We start from the raw sequence: 26,695 nt of genomic DNA on the forward strand, positions 1-26,695 counted from the left end.
GCAGTCCTGGATTGTGAGAGGGACGTCCGACTGCCCGTTTAGGCCCGATCCCGGTGGGACATCCCTTGAGGGGTCCCATATTGGCGAGGGTACAGGCTGGGCTGAGGGACAACTTCCCTCTGTGCACGAATTTCGTGCACCGGGCCTCTAGTAATAAAATAACTGGGAATAAATTTAACCAAGGATGTAAAAGACCTGTGCTCAAAAAATTATAAGATACTGAACAAAGAAACAGAAGATACAAATAAGTGGAAGCATATACCATGGTCATGAATAGGAAGAATTAACATCATTAAAATGTCCATACTACCCAAAGCAATCTATAAATTCAACACAATTTCTATCAAGATACCAATGGCATATTTCACAGAATTAGAACAAATATTTCAAAATGCATATGACCCCAAAAGACCCCAAATAGCCACAACAATCTTGAGACAGAAGAACAAAAGTTGGAGGAATCACTCTACTGGATATCAAACTATACTACACGGCCCTAGTAATCAAAACAGTATAGTACTGGCATAAAAACAGACATATAGATCAATGGAACAGAATAGAGAGCCCAGAAATAAACCCACATCTTTATGGTCAATTAATATTTGACAAAGGAGGCAATAACATATAATTGGATAAAGATAGTCTATTCAATAAATGTTGTTGAAAAAATTTGACCACAAAATGAAACTAGACCATCTTTTTACATCATACACAAGAATACATTCAAAGTGGATTAAAGACTTGAATGTAAAACTCGAAACCATAAAGTTCCTAAAAGAAAATACAGGCAGTAAAATCTTGTACATTTCTCAGAGCAACATTTTTTTCCTGATATATCTCCTTGGGCAAGGGAAACAAAAGAAAAAATAAACAAATTAGACTGAATCAAACTAAAAAATTTTTGTACAGCAAAAGTAAACCATCAACAAACTGAAAAGACAACCCACTGAATGAGAGAACATATTTGCCAATGATATACCTGATAAGGGATTATATCCAAAATTTATAAAGAACTCAACATCAAAAATAACAAACAATCCAATTTTAAAATGGGCAAAGGACCAGAATAGACACATCTCCAAAGAGGACATACAGATGTCAATAGACATATGAAAAAATGCTAAACCTCACTAATCATTAGAGAAATGCAAATTATTAGTCGGAATGGCTAATATCAATAAACTAGAGGCCCGGTGCATGAAATTTGTGCACTTAGGGGGGGTCCCTTAACCCTGCCTGCGCCCTCTCGCAGTCCAGGAGCCCTTGGGGGATTTCCGACTGCTGACTTAGACCCGCTCCCCAGAGAGTGGACCTAAGCCATCAGTCAGACATCCTTAGTGCTGCCATGGAGGCAGAAGAGGCTCCCGCCACTGCCACTGCGCTTCTAGCCAAGTGGCACTCCCCTTGTGGGAGCGCACTGACCACCAGGGGGCAGCTCCTGCGTTGACCGTCTGCCCCCTGCTGCTCAGTGCGCATCATAGCAACCAGTCGTTCTGCCATTCGGGTCAATTTGCATATTAGCCTTTTATTATATAGGATCAACAAACAATAAGTGTTGGCAAGGTTGTGGAGAAAAGGAAATCCTCATGTATTGCTGGTGGGAATACAGATTGATGCAGCCACTATGGAAAGCAGTGTGTAGTTACCTAAAATAATTAAAAACAGAACTGCCTTATGATCCAGGGATTCCACTTTGGGGAATATATCTGAAGAAACCTGAAATACTAATTCAAAAGAATATATCCACCCCAATAAACGCTGTTCATTTCAGCATTATTTACAATAGCCAAGATTTGGAAGCAACCCAAGTGTCCATCATTAGATAAGTGAATAAAAAGCTGTGGTACATTATACAATGGAATACTACTCAGCCATTAAAAAGAAAGAAATCTGACCTTTTGTGACAGTATGGATGGACCTGGAGAGAATTATGCTAAGTGAAATAAGCCAGTCGGAGAAAGACAAATACCATATGATTTCACTTATATGTAGAATTTAATAAACAAACAAAATAGAAACAGACCCACAGATACAAAGGACAGACTGACAGCTGTCAGAGTGCAGTGGATGGGGGACTGGGTAAAAGAGGTGAAGGGACTAAGCAAAAAAAAAATCATAGACACAGACAACAGTGTGGTGATTACCAGGGGGAAAGGTAAGGGGGCGGGGGAGGCAGAAGAGGGTAAAGAGGGGATAATGGTAATGGAAGGAGACTAGACTTGGGGTGGTAAACACAACAATACAATATATAGATGATATAAAAATTATACACCTGAAACCTATTTAATTTTATTAACCAATGTCACACCAATAAATTCAACTTTAAAAAAAGAATGGAATGGAAGACCCCTTCATAATTGGGTCCCAACCATACTTTTCCTGTCTCAACACTCGTGCCATACAACAAGCCTACAAGAAACAAAGCAAGATTTTCCAAAAACCCTATTCAATTTTAATCTTTGGCAACTGGCTTATGCTGTCTGTCCCTTCTCCCTGGAATGCTTGTTTTCCCTTTTACTTGTGGCAAAATTGTACTCAACCTTCAGGACTAAGTTCATCCCTCTTATCTTTAAAGCTTTCCTGACTCTATCAATTTTTTCCTAGCTAAAGTGATCTACTCCCTCAGCATTTTATTCATTCCAAAAGTAATTAACTCTTATCATAACATAACATGGTTAGTGGTTTGTCTCTTCAGACAAATGCTTAGTATCTCAGGAATATACTGTGTCTTATTCTTTGTCTTCCCAGCACCCAACATAGTGCTTAGCCACAGCCAGCACCCAATAAATATTTGCTGAGTTGTTAAATAATGCAACATTTAGTGTTGCAACTTTATACATCTTAGGTTAGCAATTCAACTTCAGGTTTACACCCTTCAAAAGAATTTTAACATAACCACAACAAAAGATACTGTAGAGACCAAAAATTCAATATTTAACAGCAGCCATCTTTAATTTGCTCAAATCTTTTTGTCAATATTTTTCTTAATTTTTATTGATGAGAGAAAACAAAACAAAACATCAATTTGTTGTTTCACCCACCCATGCATTCAGTGGTCAATTCCACAACTAACATTATTGTTTTTGTTTTTACAGGATCAGCAGTAACTAATAACCTCACAGGCCACTATGAGAGAGAATCCCACTCAAACTGTATCACTGAGAGTGAGAGTAGCTGAATAATTGCTTTGGGTACACCATTTCAATAAATTTCCAATGGAATGGGCCAAGCACATCAGGTAGATTTTAGAAATGGGGACATGCACTGCTGACTAAACACATAAGATACATGCACATTAATGAGGCATTTATTCAAGTAAGTAATAGAAATCAGACGTGCACAACAACCTGATGTTGTCAAATGTAATATTCCTTCAATGTGTTAAGACTCTACTTGAGTAGCACAAGGTCCATGCCATCCAGCAAGAGGACTTTACCTTATCAGTGGGATGCTCATAAAGCCTGCCTGAGCCTTAACACTTCCCCCTCCCAATCTGCTAAACCTTCTATCTCCAATATTCCCCTATCAGAGACCTTCTGCTCCACTCATCCAACAAGTGTCTCAATACTAGTATATCCCCCAACTACAAATTCACACTATTTTCTCAACATCTGATTTCGTATCTCTTCTAATTCAAATTTTACTCTTCTTTCAAAGACGAGCTCAAATCTTACCTCTTCCAAAATGTTCATTAACTCAGCCCACCACAGTCCTTTATCTTTTCTAAATTTCTAGTGCACTTGAAGTGTAGCAGCTCACATAGCACTTGTTTACAGACTACCCCATTTGGTTTCATAACTATCTTTACACATATGCTTTATTTTCCTACCCAGGCTGTTTGTCCTTCAAGAGAAAAACGCCAGGTCTTCTATGTCATCTGAAATCCCAACAATCGCCGAAACCGGTTTGGCTCAGTGGATAGAGTGTCTGCCTGTGGACTGAAAGGTCCCGGGTTCGATTCCGGTCAAGGGCATGAAATCCCAACAATCGCCCTGGCTCGTTTGGCTCAGTGGATAGAGTGCCAGCCTGTGGAATGAAAGGTCATGAGTTCCATTCCCGTCAAGGGCACATGCCTTGGTTGGGGGGTTCAGCCCCAGTGGGGGGTGTGCAGGAGGCAGCCGATCAATGATTCTCTCTCATAATTGATGTTTCTCTCTCTCTCCCTCTCCATATGTATATGTTAGAAATCCCAACAAATATGTCACATAATACTGGGGAATAATACTGGGGAGAGGAGCACATGTATCAACTGCTTGAAGGACTGAACTAAATGCTTGCTATACACCCCTTTATCAGCGTGATATATAACAAGTATCTATTGCTTGCCTATTCTGTGGCAAGCACTTTTGTAAGTACTGAAGATATATAGCCATGATGAAAACACACGTGATTCCTGTCCTAAAACGCTATTATACTCCAGAGAGCAAGAGCACTGAATTTTGAGCACTCTAAGTATTACAGAGCAAGGTTTTTTTTTACTGGTTCCCTGATGTAAGAACTTCAGGCAACATACTTTACAGATCCTGAGTTATGAAACTGAATCACAGAATTTTACAGCTGAATGATAACTTAGAGAAGTAATTTTCTTGCACAGATCGTGATTAAAGTTCAGAACAGTTTATCTTTCTACAGATTCTAGGCACTGCCTCCATCAACAGAAGAGACTGACTTCTCTCCCTCCAATTCTTTCTCCCAAGGACGGTAACTACAACCAGCACGCAGGTACCCATGAATGAGAAGCCCAGCGCACCCTCACACTCAGGCCTGTCTGACCATCAACACCCTCCAACCCGCACGCTGAGCAGACTCTGCACTTTCTACTTAGTAAACAGCAAGTCCGTTCTACGCTTAAGAAAAACAAAAAGCAGTGCCTCCATTCTGGGAAATAAAACAGCTGATTTGAGTCTATGAGGAAGGACTGGAAATAGACACCCGCCCCTTGGCCACAAAGCTGTAGCAACAATGTGATAAAAAGGCCCAGAACAGACAAAGTTTGATGTGTGAATTAAGCACGTGCACATACATGTGAAGTTGCAAGCTCTGGGTAATAGGCTGGCCCCCTATCTCCTCTGACAGCTCGCCTTCCCCAGGCCGTGGGTGTGTCCGGCGCCGCACGCAGGCACTGATTCACAATTCGGTACTTAACGACCGGCTCCTCGTCCCAGGGCAGGGGCGCGGAAGGCCCCGGCAGCGCCAAACTTTCCGAACCCCAACCCCGGCGTCCCTGGTGGTGCCGCCTCCTCTCGTCTCGGCAGCCTCGTCTCAGGGGGGATGAGGCGCCGTTCTGGGTGCCCGGGCTCCTCCGGGCTTGACTCATTTCGGGAGCCTGGCGGAGCCACCCCGAAGCCCCCAGACACCTACTTCTCACTAAACCTTTCAGAACAACAGTCTTCGCCGGCCCCTCGCAGCCGCTTCCCAGAGCGCCCGCGTCCAGAAACTGACCCTCGTCAGCCCCCGTCCGCGGAGGAAGCCGCGGAGGGGCGTGGAGTGGCGCGCGCAGGTGCGGTGGGGGGCGTGCGTCCCCGCGCCCTGGCCCGCGCAGCAGGTGCGGCCAGGCCCCGTCTCCCCTGCGAGCCCCGGGCTACTCACCCCGACCAAGTTCTGCGACCCAGCCGCCGGCTCAGAGGCCACTTCCGCCGGCTCCGCAGCCCCCTCGTAGCCACCGCCCCCTGGGCCCCTGCCGTCGCCGCCGTCCTCGCCTCCGCCTCCGCCGCCGCCTCCGCGGCGCGCGTCCGCTCTCACGCACACCGCCGTGGCCGCGCACGCGCTTCGGCGCGCTGGCGTCACTTAGCAACCGCTTGGCGGCCGGCGGGTGGGGTCCGAGGGTTTAGGGCCCTGAGGTCGCCTCAGGCAGGTTAGGCGGGTTTTGCTGGTTTTCCCCACCCGCCTGACCCTTTGCCCTCCGGAGCAGGGGCCCAGGGTGTGGCTGCCCTTCCGGCACCTGGCTCCGGGTAAGTGACGTCACCACATGTCACTGTATGGCGTCACCGATCTCATCGCTGCGGATGGGAAGGTCCCCAGCTTGATCGCGGCCTGCGAGTTTACGGGGCGCCTGTGGTGGAGAGAGCAGTGGCCTCGTCCAGACTGGCGCGGAAGCCATAGACGACTGCGAAGTGCGATGGTTCTCAAAGGAGTCAAGCCAACGGGGCTGAGTGCGCGCTAAGGCGGAAGACTGCGAGGGACCCTCGCTAACTCAGGAGGAGGCGGGTAATGGACCCAGCCTTGAATTCCCCTGACTCTCGGTTTCCTCCTTCTATGAGTAGGGATGGATAACAATGCCCATCCAGCCTGCATTGGAGAGTTGTGAGACTGAAAGGAAAGAATGGATGCAAAGGAGCAATTAAAAATGGACTTCGGGCCCTCGCCGGTTTGGCCCTCAGACTGAAGGGTCGTGGGTTGGATTCTGGTCAAGGGCATGTACCTTGGTTGCAGGCTCAATCCCTGGCCTGGATGGGGGCAGGCAGCCAATTGATGAATCTCTCTCACATCCCCCTTCCACTCTCTCTGAAAATCAATAGAGAAAATATCCTCCGGTGAGGATTAACTAAAAAAGAATGGACTTCCAGTCAGATTCAAGTGTGGGAGTTTGGAGTAACTGGACAGGACCTAATTCCAGGCAAAAGAAGCTTCATGAGTAAAAGTGTGAAAGTGAAAATGGACAGGAAGAATAAGGCTTGAGGCAGGGAGATTAGTTTTGAGGCCACTGCTGTACTCCAAATAAGAAGTAATGAGCAGAACCAAATCATTGGCAATGGGAAGGGATAGATGTGAGTGCTGTTAAGGTGGTAGAATTGACAGCACTGAGGGGAATAAATGTGTAGGCCAGATTTCTAATATGGGTGCTGCTGGGGTAGATGGTGGAAACATTTAGCAAGATGCAAAGAAAAGTGAGTCTTCCGGGTGTCCAAAGGTTTCTGATCTAAGTTACTAGTAGTGGCAGTCTTAGGGGGATGACTAGACTTGTGGGCTATGATGATGAGTTCAAATATAAATATGTTTATTGGGGAAACACTTATTCTTCACTCATCATGTCTCCTTCCATATGGAGTGACATCCATTAATATTCGTGGCCTCCTGCTGTGCCTGCCCCCAGCTCACTCCTCCCTGGAGTAGTGACTTTCTGATTTGTGAATTTAGAATAAAAGAATGTGTACCCAAAGGAAGCTGCCTTCACACAACTCCAGGAGCAGGGCCTTGGGGTGGGGTTGAGAGTGCCTGGTCCAGGGCTACAAAGTTAGTAAACCTATTTAATTCCAGAGTTTGGCATTAGGAAGCTCTCTGTCTACAGATAATATCCAATACTTTCTCAGTTGTAGTATCCTCTATAATAAAACCCTAATATGCAAACTGTCCCCTTGGGTGGGAGTTTGACTGCTTGCTGTAACATGTGCTGACCACCAGGGGGTGGCACGGAACATGCTGGGCATTGGCGACGCTGCACTTGCAGTGGGCGGCAATAGAAACACTGCCGGCCCCGATGGGCCCCAACGGGCCCCGACAAGAGCCGGACCTTGGTGGGATGGTGGAGCAGGTGAACAGGCCAAGGCAGGTGCAAGCGGGGGCCCGGTCACCCTGCAGGTGGCGACCAGTGGCTGAGGGAGCCGAGCGGGGAGCCCAGCCCCGACTGATCACCCCACAGATGGTAACAGTGACCAGTGCCAGCAGCCGGGGGTGGGGCCAGCGAGTTGGCTGTGCCAGGCCAAGGCAGGTGCAAGCAGGGGCCCCGATCACCCGCCAGTCACCCCGCAGATGGCAATAGAGGTGGGGGTTGGGGCCAGCAAGTGGGCGGCGCCAGGCCCAGGCGAGGTACCAGGGCTAGGGCTGTGAGGCTGGGGGGGGGGGGGGGGGGGGCACGAGCTAGGGCCCAATCTCCACAGGCCATCCCCAGGGACCTCACCTGTGTATGAATTTCGTGCACCGGGCCTCTAGTACAGAATAATGCCCCAAAGATGTTCATGTCCTACTCTTCTAGAACCTGTGAATATGTTAACCTTACATGGTAAGGATTTTGAGATGGGGAGATTATCTTGGAATCAGACTGGGCTGGAGGCAGGAGAGTCATAGTCAGAAAAGGAAATAGGATGATGGGAGCAGAGATCAGAGAGATCTGGACAGTCTGTACTGGCTTTGAAGATGGAGCCAGGAATGCAGGCATCCTCTAGAACAGTGATGGCGAACCTATGACACGCGTGTCAGCACTGACACGCGTAGCCATTTCTGATGACACGCGTCTGCTGAGGCGGCCGCATGCCGAGGATGAAACATTTGCTGCTCCTGAGGATGAAACATTTGCGAAATAATGTTTTTTCCTCAAAGTGACACACTACCCGAGTTATGCTCAGTTTTTTGGTGAAGTTTGACACACCAAGCTCAAAGGGTTGCCCATCACTGCTCTAGAAGCTGGAGAAGGCAAGGAAACAATTTCCCCTAGAGCCCTCAGAAAGAACGCAGCCCAGTCAATGCCTTAATTTTAGGATTACTGATCTCCAAAACTGTAAGAGAATAAATTTGTGTTTTAAGCCCCTAAGCTTGTGGTAAGTTTTTTACAATAGGAAACTAATACAGTCAGTGGTGAAGATGATAGTTGGTCGCTGGTTGCATTCTCCTTTATCTGGAAAAGAAGGGTGCAATTAATTAGGTTCCCTCCAAGATTACTGCAATGTGACTGTGACTTGATGGAGGAAACCTCCACATCTAGAGGGAACTATCTAATGAGCAGTAGAATTACATGGGTCTGTGAATGGTGCGACATTGAGTTAAAATAAAATAGTTATGGAAGACATTAACTTACTATTGGTAATATAAGTGCTAGGCATAGATCAGGGAGAAAATATAGAAGAAACAATAAAGAGGACCAATGATAGAGTCCAGAAAACACTCACTTAAAAAGGATGGCAAATGAGCAGAAGCCAAGAAAAGTCTGAGGAAGAATGGCCAGAGAGATAAAAGAAGTAGGTGGGGAATGCCTCTGAAGCCATGGTAGGAAAGAATTGCAAGATGGAGATGGTCAGCAGGGCAGGGACCACAAATGGGTCAAGTATTTCAAGGGTAAAAAGCAGTGACTGGATTTAGTAACACAAAAGTGTTTGATAACTAACAATAGCAGCTGTAGTGAGGCAGAAGAGATAGACACCAAATTACTGGGTTCTGAAAAGCAGGTGGATATGGTGGATTGGCCTCTGGACTGGTTGATGTGAGTTTCAGAGTCTGGCTAGATAACCTCTGGGAAACCACTTACCTATTCTATTCCCAGGCTTTGGTTTTTCTCATCTACCAATGGAGAGAATCAGGCTGAGTGATTTTCACATAAATTCCTAGATAATCCCCTCAACTTTATATTAGACTCATCTACACTAATAAAAGAGAAACATGCAAATTAACCATCACTCCACTATGCCCACCAGCCAATCAGGAGGGAATATGCAAATTAGAAGGAGAAAGATGGCAGCTGCCCAGCTGCTCCAGGCGCGGAGTGTCCCGGCAGCGCAGGACGCCTGCTATGAGAGGGAGGGCGGGGGGTGAAGGGATCTACAGGAGTGGCACTCTGGCCACAGTGAAGACGAAGACTGCAGACTCCGGAGTCTGCAGCGCAGACGAAGATGGCAGACTCCAGCCGGAGTCTGTAGCAAAGATGAAGAAGGCAGACTCTGGCCGGGGTCCCAGGTGCCGGAGGAAAACTGGTGCTGGAAGCCAAGGAAAGGACGGCCTATTGCACGAATCTCTTCGTGCAACAGGCCTCTAGTTTACTTATAATAGCACATTTGAAATTACCAAACAGTGAAAGTAGTATATGGACATGACACAGTTATTCAAGACACTCTCACTTTGGGGAGGAAGATAAACACATAAGTATGTAACTAATTGCCATAGCTCTTTTTTAAACAAAGCAAGGCATAAATTCAACAAACTATAACTGTAACAATGTATATATGCTATATTAGAATTCTGTATGAAGTGAAATGAAGGATGTATAAAGTCTTACAGGTGAGGGAGTGATCAGTTTTGCCTAATTGATATCAAGATATTATATTTACCAACACTCTCAGGTAGACACTGCGCCTCAAAAATGGAATAGCTATACCCAGGCATTCCCATGATGATAAAAAACAGCGGGGGTTGTCCTAAGCCAATGCTGATCATTTAACATTCCTTCTAAGTGGTTTTGTTGTGATCTCAATGAATATTTATGTACAACTACTTCCAAACAGTGTACTTAGTTTGGGGGAAAGGGAGAACACGTAAAAAATTGAATGCAAGACTAATTGACTTTCCCACCAGATCCAAGAGAAAAGATTTATTTGTTATACATGCCATGGTCTGTTACATTTGCTCATCTAATCCTCATATATTGTTGTTAGTACATACAGACTAGGGAAAAGCCACAAGTCAAAACCTACCTCCGTAAGCAAAGGGCAGGGAACGACCAAAGAAAGAGGCTGGCCACTCCAATCTGATAATTAATAGAGTTTATTAAGGAAGTTTACATATATTGGATGTCTTGGGAGGCCGCAAGACAAAGTGGATCCCTGTAGCACTGGGAATTGTCACAGGTACTCATACCTGAGTGCTGTCAGATTTGGGAAATTACATGCTTGACCAGGTCAGGACAACAACCTGTTGCAGGAACCAGCACAAAGCAGGAGGCAAGGAGCGGTGGTGATTTATTCCAAAAGTCTTTAAGGGGGTTTGCAGAAAGCAACTCTGTTCTGCCCCTGATCCAGCATACGGGAGGGTAACTTGCTCTACAACCCAGCAGATTGCTTTCATGTGGTAGTATGAGCATCTGGGGTTGCCAGATTTAAAAATTTATCACGTTAGTTACCTCTAAATGTAGGTAAATAACGTAAACTTTGTAAAAATAAATAAATAAATGATGTATCTGTGAGTTTGCAAGACCCTCTGCTCTGTCAGAACTTTACAGACTTGAAAACCTAATTTTCCTATTTATTTATTTATTAATTTATTTTTAATAATTGTTTTTTAAGGAAAATCATGGATTGCCTGAAGGTTGCTCCCTCTGTCCACCATCATGTGATACACACACACACACACACACACACACACACACACACACACAACAGGATATTATTCAGCCATAAAAAGAATGGAATCTTGACATCTGCAACAACATGGATGGACCTTGATGGCATTATGCTAAGTGAAATAAATCAGACAAAAAAAAATATCATGGGATCTTACTTATTATATGTGGAATCTAAAAAAACAAAATAGTAAAGTAGTCTCAGTTTCCCTCTTCCACCTGTCCTGGTTTACTGGGCTGTCTCAGGGAGGATGAAGAGAGTAAAGAGGGTCAGATGTATGGTGATGGAAGGAGACTATAATTCTTCAATTATAGCACACAATAGAGTATATATGGGTGTCAAATTATAAGGTTGTACATCTGAAATTTGTATAATGTTATAAATCAAAGTTACTCCAAAAAATTTTAAAAAATAAAGCTCAAAGGTACAGAACACAGAGTGATGCTTGCCAGAGTTGGGGGGTGGGTGAACTGTACAAACTTACCCAGTTATAAAATAAGTAAGCCATGGGGATGTAACATACAAAATGGTGAGTATCCTATATAATAAAAGGCTAATATGCAAATCAACAGAGCGGAGGAACAACTGGTTGCTATGACGTGCACTGGCCACCAGGGGGCAGATGCTCAATGCAGGAACTGCCCCCCGTGGTCAGTGTGCTCCAACAGGGGGCGTGCCGCTCAGCCAGAAGCCGGGTTCATGGCTGGCAAGTGCAGCGGTGGTGGTGGGAGCCTCTCCCGCTTCTGCTGCAGGTGGGCAGTAAGGAGCAAGGGGTCCTGGACTGCAAGAGCCCCTGACTGTGAGAGGGATGTCTGACTGCCAGCTTAGGCTTGATCCCGGGGGCGGTGGGGGGGGGGGGGAGGCGTCGGGCCTAAGCCAGCAGGCGGACATCCCCCGAGGGGTCCTGGACTGCGAGAGGGCACAGGCCGGGCTGAGGGACTCCTCCCCCACCCCCAGTACACAAATCTCATGCACCAGGCCTCCATTGCATATTTGACAGTTGCTAAGAGAGTAGGTCATAAAAGTTCTTATCACAAGAAAAATTTTAAGAGAAGTACAATATACCATAAGTTTTATAATACTGTTTTGGTGTTTCTTCTTCTTTCCTTGGTATAACTTTAAGAAATGGAAATAATATAGGCCTAGTTTCTGTTTCAGTTTTTATTTACCGAGTTATTTTGTGCCAGGCACAGAGAGAATGCAGAGATTAAAGATATAGTTCTTGCTCACAATCTAGAACTGCAATGTCCAGTATGGTAGCTTCTAGCCACATGTGACTACATTTAAATTAAATTAAATTTAAATTCAGTTTCTCAGTCAGACTAGTCATATTTCAAGAGCTCAATAGCCACATGTGGCTAGTGGCTAGACAGTGCATGTATAGGAGCTTCTATCATTATAGAAAGTTCTATTGGATAGTGTTGATCTAGAAGTCATGGTGTGGATCAGACAGGCAAGGTAGGCACAGTGATTTCAGACTAAGAAAGATCATGTGTTAAGTGCAGAAAAATGATTTGGGGGCATGTTGAGTCCTACTTCCAGAGGTTCTGATTTGAGGGGTACCATGTGAGTCTGTTTTCAACAAATACCCTATGAAATTGTGATACAAAAGGTATGCAAAAAAATCAAAGTAGGATATGTGGGAAACACCCAGTAGACCTATTCTGAATTTCCCATCTAAATGGCATCTGGATGCTTGAGCTAATTTAAATGTGATTTAGAAAGATAAGAGTGCTGGGTCTACCTGTCCCTTAAAAGTTATGGGACATTTTCTACCCACCGTGTCTAAAGACATATCGAAGATTATTATGTGTCTGAGTCGTGTATTTTAAATACCTGAAAAGGGATGATCATTTCAGTCAACATAGGCTAGACTATGCAACAATTAATATAACCCCAAAATATGGATCGCTTTTTCCAGAGGTAAAAAAAAAATCTCACTTTAACACATTCTCTAGCCAACAGTGACAAACATCACCTCTACTCACAATTCATGTCAAACTACCACAGAACCAGCCCCAGGGGGGCCAGGAAGTGCATCCTATCAGGCTTCCAGAAAGAGAAGAGAACCAGGTATCAGGGAGCAGCACTAATGATTACCACAGTGGTGGTAAATAAAAGTTGGTGATCATGTCGCAAGAAAGATGAGACCTCAAGACACACATAGTGGGGATGGTGGATGACAAAGATGTAAAGGACTTAGGATGAACTTTTAGAAATCTTCTTGACTTCGAGAAAGAAGCCAAAATGAAATGACCAAGAACAAAATGTTAAGTTGGAGTGTTTTCTGGACAAACATCCTTGACTACTTCTCGTTTCTAAAGAGAGGCCTGATCCTGAAAGGGATCTCATCTGAGCTTCAGGTTCTTGAGAGGATGATGTGGGGCATTATGATCCAGGCACAGGGACACATCTGTGCACTGATGTACTATGCCAGAGAAAACTGGGGAGCCAGCAGCCTCCAGAGTCTCCATCTGAACTTAGGGAAAAGATCGTTCAGTCCAGTGGCTGCCTGAAGTGCCCCAGGAAGTTGACCCTTGTGTACCTCTCAGTAGAAGAATAAAAGCAGCACCGGACCAAACCATTTGATTCCACTGACACCGGGAGTTGCCTGTTCTGTTTCTTTTTGTCTTGGTTTACTTCCTTCAAGTAAATGCCTCTATATGACTTGTGATATGACATTTCCATTGCCCACACACATCTGTGTGTGTATGGTAGACTGATAACTCTTCATAGGTATTCGGTGATTTTCTTTGTAGGTAGATTTCATTTGTTTGCTGTAGTGAACTTAAGCATGGCTATGTGACTAATTTTGGTCAGTGAAATGTGAGCAAAACTAGTGTGTCCGTTACAGCTGAAACTTTTATGCTCTCTGTCGGTTTGCCTAGATGACTAACAATATTCCAGATAAAGACTGTGTCCATAGCTGTAACTGAAATAATCAGTGGACATAGTGTAAGGCAGAAAGAAAACTTTGTTGTAAGTCACTGAGACTTGAGGGGTCATTTGTTACTGCATAATCTAACCTATACTAACTGATAGATTAAGTCATTGAGACCCATCAGGTAGGCAATGATAGATTTAGAATGAGAAATAAGAGAGAAATATCTGTTCCAAAATACTATATTAGAGGAACTGACAGGTGGGATTTCTTGATTAAGTCGTAGAGAAGAGTATGTTTAGATTAAGTGGGCAAGAATAAGAAGGAGAGTAAAATCAAAGGCTAACTGAAAGACTAGAGAAATGTTTCTAAAATCCACAACAGAAAAAATATCAAGGCAAATAATTTAAAGAAAAAATGAGAAAATGAACTAAAGTGTTAAATAAAATAAAAAATGCAAATTGCCAAAAAATATGAAAAGATGCTCAACTTCAGTTGTACTGAGGAAAGTCAGATCAGATAGGAGTGTGAATTGTTGCAACATTCCTGGAAAGAAATCTGACAGCATCTACTAAAATTTAAAATGTACTTACCCATAGATCCTCATAAGAGTCTATGTTCCCCTAAAAAAAAAAATCCCTACAGCTTTGGTCAGTTGCTCAGTGGTTAGAGCATTGGCACATGGACCGAAGGGTCATAGGTTTGATTCCCAGTCTAGGTCATGTACCTCAGTTGCAGGTTCCCCAGTCCCGGTAGGGGTATGTATGAGAGGCAACCAATCGATGTGTCTCTCTCACATCAATGTTTGTCTCTCTTTCTCTCCCACTCCTCCCTCCCTTTACTCTCTCTAGAAATCAATGGAAAAAATATCATCAGGTGAGAATTTTTAAAAAATCCATATAAAACACACATACATACACGCACATACCAGATGTTTACTGCAGTACTATTTGCAATAAGAAATGAAACAACTAGAATTTCCATGCATAGAAGAATGGTTAAATGAATTATATACATACTGTGGAATAATATGGGGTTATTAAAAAGAATGGGATCTAGCCCTGGCCAGGTAGCTCATTGTTAGAGTGTCATCCTGATACACAAGGTTGTGGGTTTGATCTCTGATCAGGGCACATACAAGAATCATCCAGTGAATGCATAAATAAGTAGAACAACAAACCTCTCTCTCTCTCTCTCCTTCTCTCTCTCAAATCAATCAATAAATTTTTTTTCAAAGAATAGGATATATAAATATTGACCTATTAATATGTAATTGATACACTATTAAGAGTAAAAAGGCTAGTTGAAGAGCACTGTAAGAATATGATGTTATATTTGTAAAATATTTTAAAGGGGGAAAATTTTGACTTATACATAATCCTATCTAATAATAGACAAATATGCAAATTGACCATACCTCTGACACAACCACAAGCCACGCCCACAAGCCACACCCACCATCCAATCAGAGTGAGTATGCAAATTAACCCAAACCAAGATGGCTACAGCCACAGAGAGCAAGGTTTCCTAGGTAACAGAGGAAGCCAAGCTTTCCACCTGCCCTTGCCAGGCCTAAGCCTCCACTCAAGCTACAAAGTTTCAAGTATAGAAGGTAAACAAATTCAAACAAATGGCGGCAGAATGGAGCTTGAGAGAGCAGGCCAGGTTTGCCGCCGGCAACAGGGGAAGCAAAGCTTTCCACACACCCTGGCCGGGCCCACCCGCTTAAGGCAACAAAGTTTCAATTATAACCCCAACACAAATGGCTGCCGGCCTCAGAGGGAGCCCCAGGCTTGGCTCTGCTCCAGGCTACAAAGTTTCAATTGTAGAAGGAAAATAAATTCCAGATACCAGGGCCTCTGCTTGGGTTGCCAGGGGGCATGGCAGGCCTGCAAACCACCACAGGCCCCTCGCTCAGGCCGCCCCACACCTCAAGGGAACCCCCACCTGATCCGGGATGCCGTTCAGGGCAAACCAGCTGGCCCCCACCCCTGTACCAGGCCTCTATCCTATCTAATAAAAGAGTAATATGCAGATTGATCATCACTGCAACACACAATATAGCTGCCCCCATGTGGTCAAAGATCCTGCCCCCATGTGGACACAAGATGGCCACCACAGATGGCCAGCAGGAGAGGACAGTTGGGAGGCACCCGGCCTGCAAGGGAGGGCAGTTGAGAGGGACCAGGCCTGTAAGGGAGGGCAGTTGAGAGGGACCAGGCCTGCAAGGGAGGGCAGTTGGAGATGATCAACCCTGAAGGAGAGGGCAGTCAGGAGTGACCAGGCCGGCAGAGGAGGGAAGTTGGGGGCAAACAGGCTGGCAGCGGAGTGGTTAGGGGGTGATCAGGCTGGCAGGCAGAAGTGGTTAGGGGCAATCAGGAAGGCAGGCAGGCAAGCAGTTGGGAGCCAGCAGTCCTGGATTGTGAGAGGGATGTCCGACTGCCCGTTTAGGCCCGATCCCACCAGGCAGTCGGACATCCCTCGAGGGGTCCCATATTGGAGAGGGTACAGGCTGGGCTGAGGGACAACCCCCCTCCGTGCACAAATTTCGTGCACTGGGCCTCTAGTATATGTATAAGTTTCCTATTGCTGCTGTAACAAATTACAGCAGCAGAAATTTGGTGGCTTAACACACATTATTTTCTTAGACTTTTTGGAGGTCAAAAGTAAAACAATCTGTGTCACTGAGCTGAAATCAAGGTGTAGGTGGGCCATGCTCTCTCCAGCTTCTTGTAACTGCCAGTATTCCTTAGCTTGTGGCCACCTCATCCTAATCTTTACTATCATTGTCATATTTTCCTCTTCTGTATCAAATCTACCTCTGTCTCCTTCAAAGGATACTTAATATTGCATTTAGGGTCCACCCAGATAATCAAGGATAAAGGATCTCCTTATCTCAAGATCCCTAACTTAATCACATGTCCAAAGACCAGTAGAACCTGGATATTTTGGGAGGCATTATTCAGCCCACCACAACATGTTTATATTTATTTATGAATTTATGGATAGGTATATACCAATTTTTAATATGTTTCTTCAAGATGGGTGTGTTTGGGGAAGGAGAAGGAAGTTATTAATTTTGTTTCTATATACTTTGGCTAAAAATAATAAAGTAGAACTTTTTTTAAAAAGGTAAGAGCAAAAATTTCACATAAATGCAAACAAAAAGAAAGCAGAGGTGGTAATATTAATTTCAGACTGGAATTTAAGGCCAATGGCATTACACAGAAAAAATTGATTTTTATGTGATAAAAGCACAATAAATGAAGATATGTTATAAACCTTTATATATAAAATACTATAGGAGCAAACTATGCAAGGCAAAATTTTCCTAAAATGCAAGATTTTCATAAAACTACAACTTTATAAGAGGACTTCAATATATGTGGGGTTTTTAAAGAATTTTTTGCATCAAGTAGACAATAATGATGATGATGATGATAGGAGAAGGAAGAGCAAAAGAAAAAGAGGAAGAAGAAGGAGGAAAAGCTGAAGAAGAGTGAGGGGAATGGGGATATAGCAGTTGTGGAAGATTTTAATTAAATTCTCAGTGACTTTGATGTAACAGTTTTATTTACTTTTTTATGATGTACCAGTTTTAAATAGAATTTAGTATCCCATAACAGAAGGTACTTATTGTCCTTTCCAAGGAACATCTACAAAAATCAAGCATATGCTTCTTCACAAAGAAAAAAAGAAAGAAATGACACAGCTCACACTCACTAGCCACAATGCAACAACCTACAATTAACATCAAGAGGATACCAAAATAGAATTTATCTTCTTGAGTTAAAGAGAAAATCAAATGAGAAATTACAAAAATTGTAAAAGAATAACAACGAGAGCCTACATATGAAAAGCTGTGGTATGTGACCAAAACAGTTCTGAGGAAAAAAAATATTTTTAAATGTACTTTTTAAAAATCATTTTTTTATTTTTCAGTGACAGTTGACATACATTATTATTATATTAGTTTCAGGTGTACACCTCAGTGATTAGACATTACATAATTTGCTAAGTGATCATCCAGATAAATCTCGCACCCATCTGACACCAACATAGTAATTAGAATATTATTAACTATGTTCCCAATGCTATACTTTATATCCCCATGACTATTATGTGACAATCAATTTGTACTTCTTAAACCTTTCACCTTTTTCATCCATTCCCCCAAATCCCTCCCATTTGGCAACTGTCAAAATGTTTTCTGTATCTATGAGTTTGTTTCTATTCTGCTTCTTCCTTTTTTTTAAAGATTCATTTGTTAATAAATATGTATTTTTGACCTTCTTCTTCTTCTTCTTGTTCTTCTTCTTCTTCTTCTTCTTCTTCTGGAAGACCCTTTAACATTTCATATAATACTGGTTTGGTGGTGATGAATTCCTTTGGCATTTTTTTAAAATATGTTTTATTGATTTTTTACAGAGAGGAAGAGAGAAGGAGAGAGAGTTAGAAACATTGATGAGAAAGAAACATCGATCGGCTGCCTCTTGCACACCCCCTATTGGGAATGTGCCCGCAACCAAGGTACATGCCCTTGATTGGAATCGAACCTGGGACCCTTGAGTCCGCAGGCCGACACTCTATCCACTGAGCCAAACCGGTTTCGGCCCTTTGGCATTTTCTTGTCTGGGAAACTCTTTCTCTGTCTTTCAATTTTAAATGATAGCTTTGCTGGGTAGAGTAATCTTGGTTATAGGTCCTTGCTTTTTATCGCTTTGAATATCTCTTGCCACTCTCTTCTGGCCTGCGAAGTTACTGTTGAGAAATCATCTGACAAATCTTATTGGACTCCCTTGTTGATAACTAATTGCTATTCTCTTGCTGCTTTTAAGATTCTCTCTTTGTCTTTAACCTTTTGCATTTTAATTATGATACCTCTTGTTGGCCTCTTTGGGTTCATCTTGTTTGGGACTCTCTGTGCTTCCTGGACTTAGAAGTCTATTTCCTTCACCATGTTAGGGAAGTTTTCTGTCATTATTCTTTCAACTAAGTTTTCAATTTCTTGTTCTCTCTTCTCCTTCTGGCAACCCCATAATGTGAGTATTGGTACACTTGAAGTTGTCCCAGGGCTCCTTACACTATCCTCATTTTTTGTTATTCTTTTTTTTTTTTTTTTCTGTTCTGATTGGGTGTTTTTTTTTGCTTCCTTATATTCTAAGTCGCTGATTTGATTCTCAGCTTCATCTACTCTACTATCAATTTCCTGAAATATATCCTTTGTTTCAGTTAATGTATTCTTTATTTCTGACTGGTTCTTTTTTATGTTTTCTATCTCCATTCTTATGTTTTCTTTCTCTTTATTGAAGTTCTCACTAAGTTTATATACTCTTCCCCTAAGTTTATTGAGCATCTTTATAACCATTGTTTTTAACTCTGCATCTGGGAGATTGCTTGTCTCCATTTTGTTAGTTCTTTTTCTAGAATTTTGTTCTGTTCTTTCATTTGGGCCATGTTCCTTTGTCTCCTCGTTTGGCAGCCTGCTTGTGTTTGTTTCTATGTATTAGAGCTGCTATGTCTCATGGGCTTGGTAAAGTGGCCTAAAGTAGTAGGTGTTCTTTAGGGTTCAGTGGCACAGCCTTCCCAATCACTCAAGCTTGACACTCCAGAAGTGCTCTCCCTGTGTGGGCTGTGCACACCCTCTTGTAATTGAGCCTTGATTGCTATTAGCACATCAATGGGAGGGATTTACCCCCCAGGTCGATCATCTGCAAGGACTGGCTGTGATCACTGACCACCAAACTTTGATCTCCATGGAGGATCAGCTGTTCAGGGGCCCACCCCACAGAATAGGTACCCACTGAGTCTGCCCCTTGAGTGTGTTGTTTGTGGAGGTGGTTGGGTGGTGGTGTTTCATCATGTTCTGAAGCAGTCCACCAGGTGCTCTGACTCTGGGACCTTCCATGAGGTTCAGGTCAAGGTCAGCTACCACCTGTGTTCTGCTGGGGCCAACTGGCATGAGCTATAAATCAAACTTCAGATGGCTGCTACTTGTGCTGGGCTTGGAGGTACCCAGGCCAGGCTAAGCTGCTAACCAAGACTGGCTGCTGCTAATGCCTAGCCTGAGGCCACTTAACGAAATGTATAGTGTACACTGAGGCCAGATACTGCTTATTTGAAAGATTTTAGGAAAATCAGAAGCATGGGCCAAGACAGGCCATTTGTATGGAAGACCACTGGAGAAACAGCTTGGTTGGCCTCAAATTTGGGTGCAGGGGGGGTGGGGCGGACTTCAGGGAATCACCAGGGCGGGGCAAACAGTGTGAGCCAGATTGATGGAGTCTCAGATAAAGTACCCACCTGCAGGCTGGGACCCTTCACTCCTAGGTGGGGCCTCCTGCAGCTGAGATAGTCTTCCTGATTTTTATCTGCTACACTTGGGTGTGGAACCAACCCATTATGCGTCTCCTACCAGTTTCAACATGGCTTCTTCTTTAATTCCCTTCTTTAAATCTGTTGTAGGACTTTCATTCAGCCAGATTTCAGGAAGTTATGCATTATAGTTGTTCTGTAGTTTAGTTGTAATTTTGATGGGGTTGTGGGAGGATGGGAGTACCACGTTTACCTATGCCACCATCTTGATCAGAAGTATCTTGAGATTTAAAAATATTTTCAGTAAGGAAAGAAATCATTCCACCTAATGGAGGTGCAGAAATAAATTAAGAAATTGGGAAGCAGGGAGATATAGAAGCGTACCAATCAGTTATTGCCACGAAATATTGTGTAACAAATAGCCACAAAAATGTCATTGGCATCAATTAGCATTTATGTCTTGCTCATTCATATCAGCTTAAGATCATCTGCTTCAGGCCGTGGGACACCTGGGGTGTCTCTGCTCCATGTGTCCCATTCTGGGATTCAGGCCAGAAGGGCAGTAGCTCCCTGGAGTATATTCTTCTCTTGGTGATGGAAGCCCAAGGGGTCCACTTTACAGAAAAGGAGGTTCAGTAGTGAGCACAGGACCATGGAACTCTCTGGACCCATCACACTCTGCACCACCCAGAAGTTGCTGCTGTGAGACACTCATGAAATGGTCTTTGAAGATGCAGCTGGGGTGCCAGTTCAGAGATGATACCCTGCAATGATGAGGTGCCATCCACCAGACACATTATATCCCCTAAATCAATTATCATAATTCGTGCTGTACTCCTAATAGGTATTATATGGGTTCAGAAACCAAGGGTTGGGGGAGGAAATATAAGCAGCCCCTCTGACTACCATTGCCCCAATTATCCACTGGGAACTTGTTTCCTTTCGCCACAACTCTAGGTTCTGCTTACCCAGAGGCCCTTCGTCCCCAAGGGAACACTTCCCAGGCGACACAATGAGTCCCATTGATTTCTTTTATTGTGGTAAAATACACAAAAGATAAAATTTACCATTTTAATCATTTTAAAGTATACAGTTTAGTGGCTTTAAATACATTTACATTGTTGTGAAATGACCACCACCATCTATCTCCAGAACTTTTTCATCTTTCAGACTGAAATTCCGTACATATTAAGCAATAATTCCCCATTTCCCACTCCCTCCAGCCTTTGGAAACCACCATTCTCATGTAATATAAGTGGAATCATACAATATTTATCCTTTTGTGTCTGGCTTATTTTACTTAGTATAATATCTTCAATTTTCATCCATGTTGTAGCATATGTCAGAATTTCCTTCCTTTTTAAGGCTGAACAATATTCCATTGTATACAAACACCACATTTGGTCTATCCATTCATTCATCAATGGACATTTGGGTGGTTTCACCTTTCGGCTTTTTGTGAATAATGCTGCTACAAACACTGGTGTACAAATACCAGTTTTAGTCTCTGCTTTCAATTATTTTGGGTATTTACTGTGTTATATGGTCTCTCCCCAGGAATTTTCCTTGGCAGAAGGAAGCTGCCTTACTCAAGATAGATTCCCTCGCCCTAACCGGTTTGGCTCAGTGGATAGAGCATCAGGCTGTGGACTGAAGGGTCCCAGGTTCGATTCCAGTCAAGGGCATGTACCTTGGTTGCAGGCACATCCCCAATAGGGGGTGTGCAGGAGGCAGCTGATCGATGTTTCCCTCTCATTGATGTTTCTAACTTTCTATCCCTCTCCCTTTCTGTAAAAAAAATCAATAAAATATATTTAAAAAAAAGATAGATTCCCTCTTTGGGGGCATGTACATCAAATGACTGGTCATTGTAGGGGTAAAAAAGCCAGGCCTGGGCCCTTGGCCTCAACCCGTGATCTTTCTAAGAGACCACCTCAGCTTCAGAGCTCCTCGTGGAACTGGCGGAGGCCTCTATTGCCACTGCATTGTTTAAACCTGTCCCCTGCCTGATTGCGGTTTTTTCACTCCCTTAGAGGCATGGTTCCTGGAAGCAATTCCAGCTAAACCAACTGTACATCAGCCTCCCTTTCTGAGCCTGTTCCCTGAGCACCTACCTACAACATTGTCCTCTACCTACAGTTTTGCAGTGCTAACTTTCTCATAAATCTAGTATCCATTACCTGAGGATCTGTTTCTGGACTTTCTATTCTTTCCCTTTGATCTATATGTCTATCATTATATCAATACCTCACTGTCTTAGTTATTGTAGCATTATAGTAAGTCTGGACATCTGGTAGAAAAAGCTATCCAAGTTTGCTTTATCACTTTATCCATGTCTGCTTGGCCCTTTGCATTTCTATATACATTTTAGAATCAGCTTGCCAAATTCCATAAAAATCCTTTTGTGAGTTTGGCTGGGATAACTTATTTCTGGTTATTGATTCTTCTAATTTGTAAACATGGTATATCCCTTCATTTATTTGTTTTTAAATTTGTCATTAAAATTTTATTGTTCTAGTTTATAGAGGTCTTACAAATCTTATTAGATTTATTCCTAGGTATTTGATGTTTTAGATGCTATTTTAAATAAAGTCATTTAAAAATTTATGTATATTGATTTTTGTATATAGAGTTTCTATCCAGCTATCTTGCTAAATTCAGATTTCTTCTTTATTAAATCCTCACTCTCTGGTCTCCAGTCCATTTACAAGTCATATTCCTGCAGATCTTACTGAACAAGGAAAGCAGGTGAAAACAAAATGCTGGGGACCTGGGAGAATATGTCCTCAATGGAATCGGGTTTGCATGTAGTACACCAGGAGGAACAAACGAGTGTAGAGGAAAACGACCAGGAGTGTTTCAGAGCTCTGAAGAAAAGCGAAGAGGAGGGACTATCAGAAACAGCCAAGTCATCTATGTCACTTGGAAAGAAGGTTGGGACTAGCCAAGAGACACATGGTAATGGTGGTGGTGGGGCTGCAAGGGAAAGGATAAGGGATGGCGGAAGGGCTGCAGAACAGATAGATGTCACAGTGGTTTTGTAGAATTAAACCTGCAAATCCATGGAGAGTGCTGACACTTAGGGCAGCTCTTCTCCGAGTGGGGTCCCTGACCAGCGGCATCAGCAGCGTCTGGGAACTTGTTAGAAAGGCAGATTCCAGAGCCCACGTCAGGCCTACTGAATCAGAATTCTGGGGGTGACAAGCCTTCCATGTAATTCTGAGTCGTGCCAAATTATGAGAACCACCAGTTTTGGAGTGGACTCTTCAAACTAGTTCAGATGCTGTAATTGCCACTAGTAGCCCAGAATAGGGTAATTAGTATTGTGTTTATACCTATTTTACTCTTGACGACATTTTGCTTTGCCCCGTGCTCCAGTTGTTTTATGCAGTTTGCCTCTTCGGACTATAATGTTCTCCTACAGGATCTGTCGCATACTCCCAGGCTCTTGCTCTATGAGAACACTTAATATGATTGTGTGCTCCTAGTCATGCTCAGCATACTCCTCTATCATAATAATGGGACATAAATCCTTTTTTTTTCATTGTTCATGTGGCATATTTTGAAATATTAATTTTTCTTCCTGCATTTCTGTAACCCATGGCCTTCCCCCATTCAGGCAGCTGCAACATAGGCCTAGGGATGTTAAAAAGGAAAAAAGGCCTTTGCCTTTTAAAAATAGAAACCTTCATGCTTTGGGTTGAGGAGGGAGTCAGGAGGGAGAGCTCCACCACCTGGTGAGTCCCTGTGAAGCAAATGCCAACAGGGTGGTTCATCTGTGGAAGATCAGATGCTCTACCTTCCTCTGCACCCGTGGGTTAAATAAAGGGGAGTCACAGGTCTGCAATACGGGAGTCTGGAGATCTAGAAGGCGAGGGCCCCGGTATTTGGCTTACTGGGTGGTCCCCTGGAAGTCGGCAAGATCCCTGGGAAGAACCGGCTGTGAGAGAAGTCTACTAGATAGGACCGTATACAAACCTCAGGGTTAGCTTCCCATGGTCTCACGTGATGCCAGAGCAGCACGGTCCAGTGCTCCCTAGGTAAGTGTGGTGCAGAAGTCTTAGCCCCAAAGATTGCCCTGTAGGCTAACATAGCATGGAAACAGATGAATGAAGCAGCAAGGGAGGTGCCAAACCTGAAGTAGCCTCAACAGTGAGAATGAATGATGGTCTAACAGCAAGCTACACAGATTGACAACAGAGGACTATTGAGGGTACTTGACATTTTAGCAAATGCCGATAGGATGGTTCACCTGTGGAAGATCAGATGCCAACCTTCTAGACAGTAGAGGAACCTAAGACTTTACCGCAGAGAAAAGCCTCAGGAAAGATCCTGAATTTACTGAGATTGTTTCCAAAGACCCCCTTTAGAAAATGGGGGCTTTAATTATGTGCAATTAGAAATTCCACTTCTTACACCCCTGAGTTTGTGGGTTAGATACATATCCCTTATATTCATTACCACAAATGAGTGTCTTACTATTTTTATAATGGAGGGTGAAAATAATTCCTATTTTTGGATACAATTCTCTGATATTAGTGGCTTTAAAAAGGAGCCTGTACAACAGTGCTTTTTTTTATTATTATTGATTTTTTACAGAGAGGAAGAGAGAGGGATAGAGAGCTAGAAACATTGATGAGAGAGAAACATCGATCAGCTGCCTCCTGCACACCCCCCACTGGGGATGTGCCCGCAACCAAGGTACATGCCCTTGACCGGAATCGAACCCGGGACCTTTGAGTCTGCAGGCCGACGCTCTATCCACTGAGCCAAACCGGTCTCGGCAACAGTGCTTTTTTATTCACACCGATCCCCCGGAGATCCTTTGAAAGTAAAGATTCTGATTCAGTATGTCTGCGGTGAAACCTGAAAGTCTTAACTTTTAACTAGCATCAGGTGATGTGATGCTGCTGGTACAGAGGCCATCCTGGGAATAGTGAGGCTGTTTCAAATACCGGTAGGTGTCTATGCTACAATGGTTTTCAAGATACACTGACTGGCACTTTCCTAAATAAACACAGGGTGGGGCTTGTGCGTATACTGCACCATGTACTTATGGTACAATTTCAGACTACAATTTAATGTGCAGAAGGAATGTAAGCAACAACAAAAAGTTCATTCAGAATAAGTCAGCTAAGAGTGGATAGTGTGGACAAAAAGATAATGCCAACTTCCTTCATGGGCTATCAATGACCTGTTTCAACTTTTAAAAATATAAAGCATTTAAAATAACTTAATATAAGAGCATCTTTTAATCTTTATTAAATGTTACCATCTTAAACAGAAGTTTAGATAGCAGTCAAGCACATGTTCATTTAAATACTTCAGTTTAGCCTTAGCCAGTTTTCTCAGTAGATAGAGCATCGGCCTGTGAATTGAAGGGTCCCGGGTTCGTTTCTGGTCAAGGGCATATACCTCAGTTACAAGCTCCCGGCCCTGGTCTGAGGCATGCGGGAGGCAATCAATAGATGTGTCTCTCTCACATTGGTGTGTCTCTCCCTCTCCCTTCCACTCTCTCTAAAAATCAATGGAAAAAAATATACTCGGGTGAGGATTAAAAAAACAACTTCATTGTACTCAAAAGGTGAAAATAGTAAATGTTAGCAAATTAAGCAATATATCTCAGTTTTTCCAGATTATAAAAGGAAATACTTGCTCATTTTAGAGAATTTGGAGAATACAGAAAAACCTAAAGAAGGGAATAAAATCACTGGTAATCCCAGCAGCTAAAGCAAATCAGAACTTGGTACTAGTACATTTTCTTCTAGTCATTTCTTTGTATACTTGTTTCTTTAAAAAAAAAAAAAATCAAGAACATATGTTCATTAGTTTTCATATTGTGGGTTTTTTTTCACTTAATATCTCATGAGCATTTATTTATCCACATCTTATTTTTAAATCCCACCCAAAGGTATGTTTTTATTTATTTTAGAGAGAGGAAGGAAGGGGCAGGAAGAAGGGAGAAACATCGATGGGAGAAAGAAACATCAACAGGTTTCTTCTCGTATGTGCCCCAACTGGGACTGAATCCACAACCCAGGTATGTGACGTGACCTGACCTGAAATCGAACCCTAGAGAGCCCTTTTGGTATATGGGATGACACTCTAACCAACTGAGCCACCCTGGCCAGGCCTCCACATCTTTAAATATTCTTTGAGAATACAATTTACTGGTGTAAAAATAGATAATATTCTACCATATGTGGGTGTTAGAATAGTTAATTTATTTCCCCATTTTTATACATTTAAGTTGTTTCTATTCTGAATAATGATGGACACAAAAATGGGATATAATTTTAAAACTAAAATCTGATTATTTCCTAGGAAAACAGACTTCTCAGAAAATAACAATAGTATCAGATAAAAGGATGAATATTTTAAAGTCTGTAATGACTCTTGAAACATATTGCAAAATGAGTGTATCCACAGTTAGGATAATGTTTATAAAAGTGCCTAT

The 26,695-nt window shown here is 43.0% G+C and overlaps 1 protein-coding gene across 1 annotated transcript in view; it reads right to left on the bottom strand.

The window, feature by feature from the left end:
- BTBD9 (BTB domain containing 9) overlaps positions 1–5,672 on the bottom strand; it is a 482,681-nt gene extending 477,009 nt beyond the window's left edge. The window contains exon 1 of the mRNA XM_054722627.1: positions 5,590–5,672. The gene's annotated coding sequence lies outside the window, so the exon portion shown is untranslated. The remainder of the gene's footprint in view (positions 1–5,589) is intronic.
- Between the last annotated feature and the right edge of the window lie 21,023 nt (positions 5,673–26,695).

The sequence above is a fragment of the Eptesicus fuscus genome, chromosome 10 (assembly GCF_027574615.1).
Source record: "Eptesicus fuscus isolate TK198812 chromosome 10, DD_ASM_mEF_20220401, whole genome shotgun sequence".
In the NCBI taxonomy this organism is placed as follows: Eukaryota; Metazoa; Chordata; class Mammalia; order Chiroptera; family Vespertilionidae; genus Eptesicus; species Eptesicus fuscus.